This window comes from Pseudonaja textilis, chromosome 1, assembly GCF_049901715.1.
Source record: "Pseudonaja textilis isolate UNSWEBS1 chromosome 1, rPseTex1.2, whole genome shotgun sequence".
NCBI classification, from domain to species: Eukaryota; Metazoa; Chordata; class Lepidosauria; order Squamata; family Elapidae; genus Pseudonaja; species Pseudonaja textilis.
Genome location: NC_141990.1, coordinates 142,545,531 through 142,558,727, shown reverse-complemented (window position 1 = coordinate 142,558,727; position 13,197 = coordinate 142,545,531). Strand labels below are relative to the sequence as shown.

Below are 13,197 nucleotides of genomic sequence, written 5' to 3'. Positions count from 1 at the left end.
ACTACACCAGGGAGGCCCTGCAAAATCCGCTCCATGAGGGATTGAAAAATACCTGGGGCAACACTTACGCCAAATTGGAGACGCTTGCACCGAAGGCACCCTGTGAGTGACAATGGTCTGGAGTTCCGCTGTTTGGTTATCAACAGGGAACTGCTGATATGCTTGAGACATGTCCAATTTAGCAAAAATGCTGCCTGGTTCGAATGTGTGTAATAAATGCTGAATGACAGGCACCGGATAAGCGCTAACTTGTAAAAATTTATTGATTGTCGCCTTGTAGTCCGAGCAAATTCTCAGGCTACCGTCTTTTTGAGGTGTGACAATGGGCGTCTCCCATTTGGCGAAATCTGTTGGCTCAATGACCCCTTGTTTTAACAGTTTATCTAATTCTGCATCTAGTTTTGGCGAATAGCAAACGGGACCCTACGCGGTTTTAGCCTGATTGGTACTGCCTGGGGTCAACCGAGAATGAGATGGGGTACCGTTATAACACCCCAGCTCCTCGCTGAACACATCTGAGTAATCAGCGAATAAGGAGTCAGTGTCTGAGGTTGAGACAGCATGGACTCCTGTTAGCCCTAGGCCAAGATGGGGAAACCAATCGAGCCCCAATAAGGTGGGTAGATTGCCGTTAACTACCACTAGAGGTAGGTGACCTTTAAAAGCTCTAAAACTGACCAGGAACTTGCCTCTGCCGATTACAGGAATGGTCTTCCCCTGGTAGTCCTTCAGGCTAAACGGGCATCTCTGGAGCCGGCTAGTGGACAGGCTTGGTTGTAGCCTCTTGAGGGTGTTCCACGAGATAATTGAGAGCGCTGACCCCGTGTCAACCTCCATGCGGCACGGTTTACCTTCTAGGGAAACGGAGAGAGAAATTTTACTAACAGTGTGGCCAGTGTGCTTGGCAAGGTGGTGCGTGCGACAGTTCAATACTTGCCTCTGTGGTCCCGAGTGCGAGGGGGTGTCTTTGTGCTGAGCTTTGGGGGCTTGGCAGACTCTCGCGATGTGCCCCTTTTATGGCAGTTATTGCAGGTGGCTCCTTTAAACTTGCAGGTGGCCCTCTGATGAGATCCCCCACAGGCTAGGCACAGGGTGATGTGCTTGGGTGGACCGATGTTTTCTTGTTTGGCTCCTACCTGCGGCCGTCGGTCGCTTGGAGAGGCGGTGGGCGTCGTTTTCGTCACTGACGGTTTCCTCTGCTACCACCTCCTCGGAGTGGACTGGAAGTGATGTCAGCTTGGCGCTAGGGCCCTGGATTTCGGTGGCTGAGTTCGTTGCCAGCTCAGCTGCCAAGGCCTCCTCGACTGCTTGTGCGAGGTTGAGGTCTTTTTGGCGAGAAGGCGCCTTTGCAGGTGGAGGTCCTTGACCCCGCAGACTAGTTGATCGAGGAGCATGTCCTCCAGGTAGGTTCCAAACCCACAATGCAGTGCTGCTGTTCTGAGAGCGGCCATATATTGATTGATGGTCTCCTTGCTCGATTGCTTCCTCATACGGAAGGTGAATCTCCTGGCAATCTGTGAGGGCCTGGGGGAATAGTGGTTAGTGAGGATTTCAAGTAACTCAGACCACGGAACGTTTTTCAACTCACGAGGAGCCACGAGTGCCGTGGCAGTATCGTAGACGGTGGCTCCACAGTAGATTAGGAAATACGATTTTTCCGATGCTCTCCGCATCCGCCAGGCCAACTGCATCGATATAATGATTGAAGCGGTTCTTATACGATTCCTACTTCTCCTCGTCTGGTTTGAAGCGCTGGGAAGACTGGATTGGAACCCATGGTGCTGGGACCAGTTGAACAACCTGTGGAATAAATCTCTCTGGGGCAGCAGACAATGTTTTAGTGCCTGTGGTAGGCAAGTGATTCAGCTCAGGAGAGGCTTTTCGCAATCCTCTCTTTCTCTCTGGGTTGACCACGTTTGGCTGTTAGCCATTGGCGGCGTCTAGATTCGCGCCTGTGTGGGCGTCAGTGACTGGGCTACAGCGCTGTGCTGTACCTTTTAGGTTTGAAATTCAAATGACAGCCGTTTGAATTTCGCGCCTAATACTGAGCGGCTGCGGCTCGCAGCGCTTCACTTTCCCTGTAGCTGGGCTAACAAGCGGCTACAGACGCTTCTAACTTTCGATTCTGACCGCTCTCTGGCTGCGGATCAGCGTTCGCTTCTTATCGCTTGCTGGCCGCTTTCTCTGTCAGCGGATCAGCGTTTGCTCTTTGTTTGCTCTTTTTGTTTGCTGACCGCTCTCTCTGGCTGCGGATCAGCGTTGCCCTATCGCCCGGCCGATCGCTCTCTCTGGCTGCGGATCGGCGGCTAGTGACTCAGCGGTTGCATGGTGCTTCTGGTAGCCATCCCACCTTCGTCGCCAGTGTTAAGTTTGGGAAAAGAGAGGCTGAACCAGAGCATGAGTGCAACAATACTTTATTATAACAATAAAGGGCTGACCGTGCTTGCCACGCCTGGAAACTGGCTCGCAGCAATCAGCAACTGGTGGGAACCCGCAGCCTGCTTTTATAGCTGGCTGCTGGGGAGAACCAACCAATGAGTGAAGGGAAGAACGCCCACGCGAAGTGAGTGGACCTGAGTGAGAACTCCAAGAGTATCTCAGGACATAACAAATACGATGTCCAAAAGCTGTGACAGTGGCTTCTTAGTGGATTGAAATTCTCCTTCATGGGTCCTTTTGTCCATTTTACCTGTGCAAATGGTTAAATGCAGCTTTCACACATGGCAGATAATTGCCTTCTCAATATAGATATACCAATAGTGATGTACCAAGGTCATTTTAGAATCTGAATAATAAATATAGTAAAGTGGGAAATACTTTCTTCAAATTGTTTTATGATCCCTCTTATCTCTTTAAATAATATTACATATTTCCTTCTTTGTGGTATATCTACAGAGTGTGGGGAGGAGGGTCCCTGCTAGCTGAGCCTAGATATCTGACAGGCGTCATGTGAGGAAATCCAGGTGCAATATCTAGATAGCCATTGCTTTGCATATCATACTTGTGAGCTTCTGTTGATAAAAAAGAGAGAGAGAGAGAGAGAATCTGCTCTGATTTTTTCATTCCCCTGAGCAATTAAAGCAGGACTTCGTTCTACTTATTCCCAGCTGAGATTGAATTGACAATTTATCTATTACTCATGTTCATCATGATCCACCAAGTCATCTATGTATTCTACAAGCATACTAGAGCCGCCATGTATATATTCCCATCTAGTCTGTGTATTCTGCATATCAAGAAAGAGAAGAAACTAAATGGGATGGAGAGAAAGAAGTCTTCCCTTGTGGAATTTAAAAGCAGGCATGAAGACATACAATGGATATTGCTGAGGAACACACTAAGATATGTTATGTCTAAAATTAATTAAATATTGCAATTTCATTCCTCCCCCGCCTTCTTGCTTCTCTGAAGTGGGAATCCGTTTTTATGACCAATAAAGAACAGTGGTGATAAAAACAGTGAAATAATATCTACTCTGTCATCAGATGATGGTTTTATGATAGCACTAGCACTGACTACTTTGGAAGAGTTGCCTTTAGTGGAGAATATGTTTAGCTCAGGTTGAAATGTTAGTTACAAACTAAGCCAGCTATAACAGCCTTCATCAAAACAGGTAGGACAAGCTACCCCATATCTCCATCCCTGTATTAAAACACAGACAATATTGCCTCGTTTATTGATAATATATTTTCCAAGAAGAAAACCAAACTCAAAACAAACACCAACATCCCAAGAGTTGCCTTTATTTGAGAACTACACTCATCACATCTACCTAGTTTATTTTATGTTAGTTCCCAGGGGGAAAAAAATGTATATTTTTTCCTAACTGAAAGAAGAATATTTAAGGACAGAAACATTTCTCATTTGTACAGTATAACCAGCCATGTATCCACCATTACAGACACATATAATTTTCCAAGTACGGAAGCTAAAAGGGAAGAGCCCAAATTTATCAGTCAGTCTAGGGAAAAACAGCAGCTCCCTATACTTCCTGTACGATCAAAGACTAGGTTGAACATGCACAGATGAAGCAATTGTAAAAGTTGGAAGATAGAAAGCCCAAGTTTTGGTTAAGGCCAATCTAAGTCATTTTCGGCCTAACACATCCCTCTTCCATAGATCCTAAGGAAGAAGAATGATGATGGGGAAATATTTTGTGCTGCACCTGAAGGGAGCAACCCGCTTTACAGAGCAAAAAACTTCACTGGTAACACACATTGCTTTGCTGTTTCTGCTCCTGTATCTCAAGCCAGAGGTCAGGTGCTGCCTTCATCTCCCAGCTGGTGAAGCCCACCTTGGCTTTGCTGGTTGACAATCAGAGGCCACTGTAGACTGTCTCCTCATAGAGAAAAAAGGAGGTATTTTCTTTCTTGGGCCCACTGAGAGAGCAGGTTGCCAGAAAATGGCCAGCACCTGTGCTGCTTTTGTCCTGTCTCTTTAAAGCCTCTCCCCAGGCAGAACAGCGTCATTGGCTATAAAAGCTTTGTGATGGTTTGTGTAGGGGAGACATGAAGGTAAGTGGGGAAGTAAAAGCAGCTTAGAATGTGTAATATTCTCTAGCAGTAGTCACAAGGATTAGTAGTTGGAGTAGCAGTAGTAAGATTAATAGTAGCCACGGGGAAGAGTTGAAAAGAGTGAGTAGAGAGTAATAGGTGTGAGTGTTTGTATGTGTTGTCTAGAGAGCTGTGTTGTTGGCTCTTTTGTGTCTTCACCCCACCAAACTGGGTACAGTTAAAGGAACCCTGCAATAGGTCCAGACTCTTCCTACATACCAGTCATGCCAAAGATAAAAAAACCCATATTTTTTCACTGCGTCATGAGGAGACATTTTCTCTGAGGGGGCAGGTGGTTCAAGTAAAAGCAGGAAAACCATGACCTGCTTCAAAGGCTTGCCCCGGGGCCTGCAAGGCAATGGCTGTGATTCAAGATTAATCAGAGAAAAGTAGCGGAGCGTTTTTTCATTGTGGCTTGTCTGTCGTTTTTTTACACAGAACCAAAAGTTTCCACATTCAAAAGTGAGACAGGGCACCAAAAATGCAATTTCAAAAGGGACACGGTGACAGCATGGTTGTAACTGGGCTTTCCTGGTGCAGATGGTGAAGAGGATTCCCCACGTCACCGGTGTGTATGTGTGTGTACAGGGTTACTCCGTGGGGAAAAAGCAGCATTGGAAGGGAGTTAAAAATGCAGGATGATGATGGATTGCATTTATCCTGGGGGTGAGGGCTGGAGGAGTGAAATCGCCCCTCCCTTACTGTGATGCAAGGTCTCAGAACATGGGATGACTTCTCCCTTTCCAAAGGTACAGTTAAACACAACATTTTTTGCTTCCTTTATGGAATTGTATGTTTTTAAAATGCTACTTTCCCAATGTGTGTTTTTTTCTAAAAAGTGTTTCATGCCATGCTTTATTGAAACGCGACGATAAACCTTTTTTAGCTACAATGCTTAAGGAATATACAGGGTCTTCAAACTTGACAGCTCTAAGACTTGTGGACTTCAACTCCCAGAATTCCTCCTCCAGTCATGTTAGCTCAGGAATTCTGGGAGTTGAAGTCCACAAAGTCTTCAACTTGCCAAGTTTGAAGACCCTTGGTATAAAGCCTCCACGTTCTAGAATTCTGGCAAAATCTATTATTGGTTACAAACCTGAAGATGCTACCTAAATGTTGAAACTGCTGCTTTGAAGTGGTTTTATTCCCCAACCTTCTTCAATACGGTGCCTTCCAGAAATGTTGGCCAAGATGGGGCTTACAGGGAGATGTGGTCCAATATATTTGGAAGACATATTCTGGAGAAAACATTTATTGTATACACACTTATTTCCAGAAGTAGCTCAAGCTGAATTTTAAATTCTTTAAATTCTTGGAATTTATAACCACATCTGCAGTTCCTTGAAACAATTTAACTTATACACCTATGCAAACTCACACAGAAACAGCCATTGCTACTGCAATTTGACGTTAATATCCGCTATTCAGGGAAGAGCAACAAACTGGGTCCATGCTCTGGAGCAACCATCTCATTGCTCCTAAAGCCCCTGGCTCTCCATAGCAGCTTTCCACCCAGCCCAAGGCCGGGCCTCCTGCCTCTGAGGGATTCCTCAGGGACTCCATTTCTGGGGAGCTCTCAGGAGGTGGGTCGACTTGGCTGGTCAGTCAATAATCGAGGGAAAGTATGGTTGGAATAGACATTGGGTGACAGCAAGAGCAGGTCAAGTGGCAGATTCTTCTCCTCCTTTGGGAGGCAGCTCTGACTTTGCTTGTAGCTCCTGGAGATAAACTTCAAGACAGAAGTGGGGAAATATCTAATCCAGAAGCTAAATTCCATGTCCCACACCTTCACGTTTATTATCCCTGTGCTCTCTAAAATCTTATTTCTCCTATCCCTTCCATTCATCCGGTTGGTCCAAAAGCTCTAGCGTGGATAAATTATTTTGTGTGTGCAAATGTTGTATTCATTTTAAATAGGACGGGGGAGGGAAAAGAGTTGGAAGTTCTAGAGCATTTTTGGGGAATCTCCTGGGAACTATGTGGTAATTTTTTCTTCACCATCTCCTCAATCCTTTGAGGCAGTTTTTCTCTGCGTACACAAGTCTACACCCTCCCTTCACATTCTCATTCTCTCTCTCTCTCTCACACACACACACTCACTCACACACTCACTCACACACACACAAACACACACACACAGACCAAAGCTCCATTAGAATCACAGCTGTCTACAGTGTGCAGCTCTTCCTTTGATTTCGTAGTTGTATAAGATTCTGAGTAGGTGACAAATAAGACTTACACAAGTTTCAACCTAACAGTCACTAGTATGGAGTAATAAGCTATTTGTCATGTTACGACTACAAAAAAAAAGTGGAATGCTAACACAAAAACTAATCCCTATTTTTCTTCTACCTAAGCATTAAAAAAACAAACTGATTTGGACATACTATTTTTAACCTACCTGATGCATTGACATAGTTTATGTGGGTGTGCCTTTAAGCCCTGGCAATTGAATTAACTAGTCCTTGCAGGTTTTGTGCCAAGATATTGAGAAGTGGGTTGCCATTGCCTTCTTCTCAAGGCTGAGGGAGAGGGACTGGCCCAAGGTCACCCAGTTGGCTTCATAGCTCAGATGGAACTAAAACTCTCAGTCTCTCAGTTTCTAGCCTGGTATCTTAACCACTATACTAAACTGTCTCTCTAGTAAGTGTTAGCAGCAGCTTTATTCTTAAATATATAATAGCTCTTGTAGCCAGTTAGGGCAATCAAATAATAACAAAAGACACCCATGCAAAGAAGCCCTTTAAGCTGTAATGCATGCAATAATTGATATCCTATCTGAAACATGATACTTTAAATTTTTATCTAAATTTAACATACAGTCTGTATAATCTATATTAACATATTATTATTCCTATTCTTTTATGGATTCCAATTGTGCCAAACCAATGTTTAACATAGACATTTTTATTAGAAATCGGTCATGGAATGTTTCATAGTGCTCTAATGGTATAGCTGAGATTTATTGACTATCCATCCTTATTCTTGAAAACTCCCAAAAGATGTCGACAGATCAAGGTTATGATTAATAGTTATGATTAATAGTTATGATTTAGCTGAAAACGGTCTCCAATCTGTCACAGGGTATATACCCTTTCCAACCTGTTGGTGTGGGAATTCTAAAATGGCTAACAAAATATATCTGTCCATTACACAGTTAGTGTGATGATATTTGTCGCCAGAACCAGACATTTAACTAGATGAATGGCTAAGTGGATTAAGTAGGGGGTGGTAGAGACATGGCAAGGTCCTTTGGTCCTTTGCCAGTGGTCCTTTGTGCAAAATGGTAGTCCATGCCACTTTAAAAGGTAGGATTCGGTTGGTAAAGACAAAGACAATAAAAGGGGCATTGATAGATTCTGTTAAGAGAACTTGATAATTTTAATAACAATTCTGCACGGTCTCCTCCTTTGGAAGCTTCAAAAGGTAGATGAGATCCTGATGAAAAGTAAAGATGCATCGAATCAAGTTTAACTTCTGATAATGTCATGGACATCACATTTGCTTGGCGATTATCTAGAAATGATTGATCATCCGTGAATATTTTTTATTGTCCATTTTTGTAGTTTACAGACCTGGGATTTCTTGGTAGTCTCCCATCCAGGTACTAATCAGACACAGAACTATCCTTCTTCCCTCCCACATCCCATTTTCATTCCTCCATTGGCCTACCCACTCTATGCCCCTGATAAAATGACTTTCAGGTCACAAAACGATATGTCTTGTATTGGTTAGGTAGAAAAGACGTTGCCAGATTCTTTCCAATGGTGAACTATTACCATACATGGCAGATGTTGGTTTGGTCTTGAGGACAATCAATACCATGACTACATACTACTTTCGTGGTCCAGCAGAAGGTATGTTCTCTTTAATTGCATGAAAGTAATGCTTATTGGAAAGGGAATGATGTTGACATGCAAGCACCCATCACATTTGAGTCAAAGGATCGTGTCAGCTGTTCTCTTACAAGCACATTAGGATACCTGATGTATGCAGGCAATAGGGAGTACATCTATCTTCTTGTTCCCAATTTCTTTTATTACTACATCCCCTAGTTTAAATCAATTTGCCCTCTTTCCCTTTAGAAGAATCTTCATTGGACTACACCCAGCAGCTGGAAAAGTTTCTTTTCACCCATTTTTTTGTACACCTGGCTGAATCTAAAACTCTGCATTTTCAATGTTTGAAACCTACCAACACCAATATTCTTTTACCCTGGGCAGCTTTTTTAAAAAGCATTTTGTGGGACATATAAGAAAACGATCAGGTCAACCTATCTAGAGGCCAAACTATGCCGGCAGGACAGCGATCAAGGCCGTGTTTTTTCAACCTTGGCAACTTTAAGATGTGTGACTGGGGAATTGTGAGAGTTTGAAGTCCACGTGTCTTAAAGTTGTCAAAGTGGGAAAATAATGGATTTAGGCATTGGATCAATAGTGGGAAGGTGCAAGTTTAAATCCAGTTTTCACTGTGTATGTTCTCTATCACTCAGTCTAAACTATCTCACAAAGTGATGAGGAAAAGTTAGAGAAGTGAGTTCTAGGTACAGTGTCTTGAATTTCTTGAGAAAAAGTCAAGTCAAGGACAAATCCTCGTGATTAAAAGGTATCACAAAAGGTAATTTGTGGTATCCAATCCCACCTATCAAAGCAGGCACAAGTTCTCTGCAAAAGCCTTTTAAGATCAAGCATCTTGTTCCCTTTATTTATTGACCATACCCTAGCCAAAACACATTATACATTTCTCAAGTTTCTGGGACACTCTAGCATTCCAGTATGTAAAAATGCTTATAGCTGAAAAGCACAGATCAATTATTTTCCATTTTCTTATAGATATCCCCAACCAAATCATCAAGGAAGTTTATCTATATTTTAATTAATTTTTAGAAAGTAATCAAAACAATCTCAGCAAATTCTTATCCAAGTCTGTCCTTAATGTATTTCTGAACAGATTTTAGCACTAAATATTCATCTAGAAAATTATAGAAGAGTCTTGTTTTGGAATCAGACAAACTAGCCACCTTTTACATCCTCTTTTTTCAAATAGGCTACTCTTCATATATATGGACTTCAACTCCCATAATGCTTGGCAATGACTGCTTTGACTGGAGTATTCTGGCAGTGGAACTTCCCCTCACTATTATCTCCAGGTATGTGGAACTACAGATCTAATTATTTTCATGTGCTGGCAAGGGATGATGGAGATGATAGTTCAACACATCTAGAAGGTTCCAGGAAGACATAAGGCTGATTCAAATCTCCTATTTCTTAATACATGTGTCATTAAAAGACTGAGAATACAGGCATTCCAGAAAGGCAAAATAGTTGCACAAATTCTGACTGGCTATCAATCCTTGGCACATTCCATTAGTCTAGATCAAAATCTTTTAGCATACATACATCAACACCTGGATGTTTGACTACACTTAGCAAAAAGAGTAAGAGGTGCAATTCTCAGGTGGCTTTGGTGATCCAGCCTGTTCTATACCTATTACCACACACCACCATGAAAGAAGAGGAAATGACTATGACAGAGGATTTCCTGCTAGTCTCCCAGCTAACTTTGCTCAGTTTTAAATACCGCCATGTTCCAATACAAAAGTCAGCTGCGCAAGAAATTGGTGAAAAAAATTGTAAACAAACCAGATGGTAAATAAATTTCCAGCATATATATCTGTTCTTCATTTTTGATGTTATCAGATTTTCCCCTGTAAGTCTTACCAAAAAATGTCTTCAAGGACTCAAGACTTAAGCCACTGTATATATTCAAGCCTTCTATGGTTTTGATATTTTACTTCTGTACAAATGCACAGTAGCTTAAGGGGCTATTGATATAAAGCAGAGCATAAGCTACTTTTATGCCTGGGAGTGTCCATTCCATTCCTTTCTTTCCTTCTGAAATTCAGAAGCTGGAGGATTCTGAATAACAGGACATCAATACTGGAAGAAGCTGGCTAATGGACTCCACGGGATACAGTACAAAAGGAACTGTTTCACCTCAATAAGACAGGCCCGCCCCACATGTGCTAGCAGAGGAGGCATGCTGCAGATCCCATCAAGGAATTCCAGCTGGTGGGGTCCAGGAGAAGAGCCTTGTCTGCTGTGGCTCCAACCGTTTGGAACATCTTGCTCCTAGGGAGGTGGCAAAGGAAGGTGGTTGATGGACCGATAGTAGACCCCACCCTCTCCTTCCCCCATCCATCTTGCTCCCTCCCTCCCCATCTTTGAATCATAATGTGTATTTTATTGTTATACACAAACACATACATACACACGTACACACGCAGTGTTTTTACTGCTTTTAACTTTGCCTCATGGCAAGAAGAGCAGCAAAACCAATTGAATAAATAAATAAGGACAAGAGTCTGAAAGAACATCTTATCAGGCCAAATCTGGCAAAAGCATGGGATTCCATCAGGGAAAATATAAGCTCAGCAATTTCACCGTTAGCCTCTCCTTCAAATGCTTTCCATGTTGATTACAGGAATAGTAAGAAAAATGTAACCGATATGCAGAAATTGTTCATCTTTGCTCCATGAACAGATTACAGACACAGGGACTTAGGGACAACCAGAATATTCCACGGTTATTGTACTTATGATTTGCCCAAATCATAGACTTTAATCTTCTTAAGAATGAGTAAGAGATGGTAAGGGAAAAAAAGAACATTTGAAATACTCCTACAAAACCAATATCCTCTATTAGAGGAGCATATATAAAGTAGTAATTAAGGACATAGCACAAATGAAAAACATCGTGATAAAAATAATGTAAAACTTTGCCAATATTGAAAATAAAATACAACATTGACAATATCTGATTAGGAACTTAACTTGGAGAATACACAGCCGTGGCAAAATTAACAGTATATATTCACACAGAGGTTTAAGCAAAAATGGCTTCCGTATGTACAATGTGTCATGCAGAAAGGCAAATACAATCATTTTTAGTATGGTGTCTAAGGTGGTTTGAAAGTTTATAAATACTGTAACTCAGTTGGAATATAAAAAAGGGAAAAGTTATCTCTTTTACCAAGCAGCTTTTTATTTTTGTTTTGTTTTCATAAAAATAAATAACAATACAATAGAGACCTCAGTATTAAGCACAAGACAGACATTCTTATTATACTACTAAATAATTCAGTGAGCTTAACTTTGTTTTATTCCTGTTATAACTGCTTCCTGTTATAATGTAATATTTATATGATTTTTATTTTTACCACTTAGTCATTCTATGTGTGATATGGACAATCTCCAAACTTAATATACATATAAATATATATAAAATAGTCTATCAATGCTCCACTTAGCTACAACTTTACAATTCAAGCAATTTTTGTTGATTGGCATCTTGGAATTATAGTTAACATTGACATTTCAAGTGTAATTTTTATATTAACCATTTTAGTTCATATTGTAGAAATATGGAGGTGACTGATGAATTGAAGGCAGACCTCACCTTTCCCCTTGCTCTCTGTGTTTCACCCATCCATCTTTTTGTTATCATATCGATGTATTCTCATTATTGTATTTTTCATTGTTTATTTCATTGTACTATTTTGTTTCTGTTTTTGTTTACACTCTTTTCATTTCTTCCTTTTTATTATTGTAAACCACCTTGAGTAACTTTATAGTGAAATAGATAACAAATAAATGTAGCAAACAAATATCATGGTACCCAGCTATTTGTATTCTTTAGTTTAATGTATTACTTGCATTTTATCAAATAATAAACCAATTATAAACAAGAAGCCGGAGTTCTATTAATTTTTATTTATTCAGTTTCTATAGCTACCCAACCAACCAAGTATCTCTGGGCGGCTTATAATTCTTGGTCTCCAGTCATTATCTTCAACATAATAAGCGGCCATATACCAGTCCCCAGGTGATTAATCTATCCATTCAGTCCAGCGTGCCTCTTTGACCCCTAAAAAATTGTCTTCCACATTAAAAATAAACAACAAAGCACTTAAAGTTGGTACATAGCCCAAACACGACCATAACAACCATGGATAATGGAATACACTTCATATTAGTCTGTCTGAATGAAAATCTCCAAAATTGGAAGTAGTTGTTTCATTGTATTTTATGCTGGTTAGATCCTAGTCAGAAAATATTCAGAATGAGTCTAGAGAAGGGCAGCCAAAAATCAAGACTCCTACAAGATGATTTTGAAAGAATGGGCATGTTTAAACCTTGACAAGAAAAAAAAATTAGGAGGACATAGGAAAAATGGCTGAAGGGCTGTTACTGTTCTGGACCTTACAACCATTAGCTGATTACAAAGTAGGCAGATAACTCCACAAAGCATCCATACAAAGTCTTTTTATTTGGTTCATCAGGCATCCTCAAGATAACTCACAGTTACGTTGTGATTCATCTCAACGTCCAACTCTTTGCATAGCTGACTTTCTGGTGTAAAGGGATAGTAATCTTTCATCCCAAAAATGAAGGGGCAAGGGGGTGAGGCAGCAGCATGTGGCTGGGTTCCAGGCAAGAGTGAAGGAACCTCCCCCAACCCACCAAGGGTCAATTCAGTGAACAGTCAGGATTACAGATGTGGCCACATGACATGGACTACATTTCCCAGGATACCTTAACTACATTTACCATGATACATTCCCTTAAGGGGATAGCTCTCAATTA

At 41.3% G+C, this 13,197-nt stretch overlaps 1 long non-coding RNA gene across 1 annotated transcript; it reads left to right on the top strand.

Moving 5' to 3' along the window:
* Positions 1-4,987: 4,987 nt before the first annotated feature.
* LOC148127847 (uncharacterized) lies at positions 4,988-12,299 on the top strand. Its single transcript, XR_015741154.1, has 3 exons — positions 4,988-5,121; positions 8,289-8,410; positions 10,459-12,299. It is a non-coding gene; the product is annotated as an uncharacterized LOC148127847 (long non-coding RNA).
* Positions 12,300-13,197: the final 898 nt, after the last annotated feature.